Genomic DNA, 4,215 nt, shown 5'->3' on the forward strand with positions numbered 1-4,215 from the left:
AGAAAGAAAGAAAGAAAGAAAGAAAGAAAGAAAGAAAGAAAGAAAGAAAGAAAGAAAGAAAGAAAGAAAGAAAGAAAGAAGATACATAATAAACTAAGCATAAACATTTTGTTAACTGACAAAGAAAGAATTAACAAGAACATTCAGTTTGTATTTTCAGTAGAAACATGAATCAAACTGAACATAAAGAATGCCTCATGTTTCAAGCCTTGTTATAAATTTACGTCCTTTGTTTGAAGAAATAAATCATAGTTACCCTACCAGGTAAAATGAATTTCAGTCGGTTATTAAAAGTGTTTAAATCGAAAGTAGCCAGTTAAAGAATGCCTAAGTTTCATCTGTAACATTGTCAACATTGAGAATGTTTTCCTATGACATACACAACAGCGAATAGTTTATATGTGTTCTAATCTCCCGGAACGTATTCAGAATAAATATGCAAATCGCCTTTTCGAATTTCGCTGTTCACTGTTCATATGACGGTTTATTATCGGTTGGCAGATATCCGCTCGGATCAGTGAATAATTTGTTCGCTGAAATTATAAACAAGTCCATCGGATATTTCTGACTGACGAGGCACAACATGTCGAACCACTGGCGTATAAGAATCCCTTCTATTAATGAACGCTTAGTTGTCCTAAAGGAGAAACTGTACTCCTGTGACGAACACAACAGCGATTAGTATATTTGCCTTCGAATCTGCCGGAATGTATTAAGAATAAATATGTAAGTCATATTTTTGAATCACTGTGTATATGACGATTTATTATTCAATATTTATTTTTATTTTGCTTACTATTTTTCAACATACGCTCTGAGTTCCCCAGGTAAATCCACTGAAATCTCGTAGCCGCGGTCTACTCTGTCTACCTATAAAACTGAATGGATTGCCAGTTGAAATTACGTGATACTGCAACACATTTGGATACTGTGATATATTTGGAAGTCATAAAGACTTAGATAGTCTCATGACTGAATAGATGTTGGTCATTGCACCCCTCAGATATTTTTTTGAGAATTTCTTAATTAAGCTCAAAACGTTGTCCGCGTGAATTGTTTATATCCTCGTCGCCACTGTTATAATGTGGATCCTCGTCCACATGCATGTTATTGTCAACACTGTAATACTCTTGTCACCACTATTATGTTGTGGCGGTATTCCGCGTCTTATTATCTTTGACTCATCTATCGCGCTATCGCTGATAGCTCCGCAAGACAATGACTTTGAAACGTCTACCTTGACGATAACTTGAACTCGTATATCACACGGAACTGGCTCTGACTCCAACTGAAAACTCGTACGACTCTGCTACTACTGACCTTCTCCAACGACTGACTGTCTGACTGTTTCATACCACTTTGTCACGTGGGAAGGGGAGTACCATTTTCACAACAATAATAAAGATAGAAGCTGTTTGTGTTCAAGTCAGTAGAGCACCGAACGAAATACCTTACAGTACTTACATCTAGAAATTGACAGTATTAGACATTGCAATCATCAGTTTGTGACAGAAAAGCGAAGCAAACATACTTTCTTTCCGCTCTCCCTTTTATTTTTATTTTGTGTGTGTGTGGAGGGAGAGGTGAACTAACGCTCGACAAGACTACTGCACTTTTCTCTCTCAAATTATTGTAATAATGGTTTATATAATTTGCATTCAAAATATGGTAGTTAATTCATAATTAGTATTAATAATACTAACAATAAGTGGCAAGCACAGTGAAACAAGAAATAAACCCCCTGCCAGTCGAAAGAGATGCACAGTTGTAATTTCTAGTCGAAGCCACTTCATTTCCAATAGACCACTAATACCCTTCAAAAAAGATCAAAGTTACATCATTACCATGTCCTTTGCTTCATTTCTTTAATATGTTAATAATTTCTGTCTAATCAAAAGGAAATCAGTATTATTAAAAAATATGTTGCTATCATATCAGTATTATTAAAAAATATGTTGCTATCTTTTATCTTTTACTTTTGCGTCAGTAGATGAAGGAGCTGGGGCACTGCTCTGAGAATATTAGTCGAACGAATTGACTCCAGTACTTATTTTATTGGTCTCTTTTGTCAAACCGCTAGGTTTCGTCTAAGTTTCGTCTAGCAAATCTACTCGCAAAACTTTGGTCGGCTGGAAGTTATAGTAGAAGACACTTTCCCAAGGTGCCACGCGGACAGACTGATCTCAGAACCATGTGATTGGGAGGCAAACGTCTTACCATTTAGCCACACCTATATGGATGTATGTAAGTATGCATATATACAGGGTTATTCAAAAAGAATGAACCGATTTCACTATGCCATATTTTAATAAGTAAAAGCAATAGAAAATTCTAGCTAAGTCACGAGTATTTACTCACACTCAACTACTATTTCTTGTCTTGCAAGTGTTCAATGTGGTCACCACTTTTTGAAGATTTTGTGAGAATTTGGGATCTGCTGAGAGTTTATGATTGAATAGATTACAAGAGTTCAGAATTAAATCAACTTCAAAGAAAATCTTTTTTTCAACTTACTTAAAAGGGAAAAATAATCTTTTGAATCACTGAATAATTTTCGTTCGCAGTTCCATACGCTAAATTAAGAATTAAGTTAACGAATGATCCAGAACAAATATTTCAGTTTTTTTTTCTTTTTCTATTTTTTTGTGATTGATATTAACTCTTCAGGAATGAAGCACTTGCTGATTATATGCTAATTAATAAGAATATTTCTGTAGCTGCGGTATCAAGCCTTGTTTCAAATATTTATTCCTAGTATGACTATGAATGAGTTGTCTTGCATAATTTCTTTGGAACTGACATTAAATAAAGTAATATCCAAGGAAGATTTATTACAAAAGCTAACATGGAAACTGCTCTTCAATTCCACTGATTAACATAGTTTCATGTATAGAGTCATTGACTGTAATACAAGGACTGAAATACATATAAGTTAAATAGATCGATCTCTTCCTGTCCAACTGCAGCAAGAAATAAAGGATAAACTATGTACGACTGTATCACATAGGAGAGAAACCAAGTGTGATTATAAGAGCACAAAACAAATATATCGGCAGATGCACGGATTCGTAAATCAGAAGGAATATTAATAATGTGCGCTGACATTAAAGTTTACATTAATAATTGTATTTATACTTCATCTCATCCAAATATTGATACAATGTTTGCTTTATTAAATAACCTGCAATATTTATCAAAGCTAGATGATCGTTATAGTAATTGGAAAATTGAGCTCAGAAAAGAGAACAAATAAATATGCGTTAATGTTATTAGCGCACGTGTGTGTGTGTGTGTGTGTGTGTGTGTGTGTGTGTGTGTGTGTGTGTGTGTGTGTGTGTGTGTGTGTGTGTGTGTGTGTGTGTGTGCGCGTGTGTTCGTGTGGTTGATAAATGTAAGTTCCATATTTTAAATGTGTCATGGATAATAATATTAATAATTTCGACCTTGTCTAAATCATACAAGATGACATAGCGATGTATGTATTGAGAGTTTGTGAGCTTAACAGTAAACAATGAAATTGAAACTTCGTCAACATTTGGAACCTGTGGAACTGAACGAAATGTATTTCTAGATTCAAACAGAAGCTTTAATGAATCAAATTATCAGCATTCATACTCTCCAGTTAATACAGATGCTGGTTGGCTATTATGTGGCATTAGCCAGTTATTATTGTTGTTGGTGTATTCAGACTTAGTCAGCCCTACTAAAACCTCATTTAAAAGTATAAGAATACAGTTTTAAATGTACTTTTAAATGTATCTTCCAGCGTACAAGTCGACATAGTAGATAGTGTAAACATATAGTGTAAACATATAGTGTAAACATTAATAGACGGTGACTATCACCATCTTTTCAAATCCTGCTGTATTTCACTGGAATTTTTGGTCCTCCAAAGTTGTCTTGCATCTTGTTCAAAACGGGGGCACCAGTATTTTCTTAACGAAACACTTTGAAACTTGGGACACTGGTAGAATGTATCATATAAAACATCTTTTTCTCTTAGTCTTCTTAACAAAAAAACGTACATCGCAAGTTATTTCATGTTAAAGTTGTCGTATTTCTGTAATTTCAACCAATCACTGACGTCTATTCAGCTGTATACATTAAGTGCTGACTACGTAAACAAACGATTCTCGCGGTGATAAAATTATTATTTCCTTGTCAAAAAATAGCTGAAGCATATTGGCAGTAGCTAATAAACCTTTCTATTATAGG

At 34.3% G+C, this 4,215-nt stretch overlaps 1 protein-coding gene and 1 long non-coding RNA gene across 2 annotated transcripts in view; both read left to right on the forward strand.

Annotated features, from left to right (window-relative positions):
- The window catches only part of LOC106870828 (uncharacterized), a 283,987-nt gene that overhangs the window by 275,365 nt on the left and 4,407 nt on the right, over positions 1-4,215 (forward strand). The gene's annotated exons all lie outside the window — the stretch shown is intronic.
- The window catches only part of LOC128248660 (uncharacterized), a 4,828-nt gene continuing 2,604 nt past the window's right edge, over positions 1,992-4,215 (forward strand). Inside the window, exon 1 of the long non-coding RNA XR_008264820.1 lies at positions 1,992-2,244. This is a non-coding gene — a long non-coding RNA (uncharacterized LOC128248660). The remainder of the gene's footprint in view (positions 2,245-4,215) is intronic.

Source organism: Octopus bimaculoides, chromosome 1 (genome assembly GCF_001194135.2).
Source record: "Octopus bimaculoides isolate UCB-OBI-ISO-001 chromosome 1, ASM119413v2, whole genome shotgun sequence".
NCBI lineage: Eukaryota > Metazoa > Mollusca > Cephalopoda > Octopoda > Octopodidae > Octopus > Octopus bimaculoides.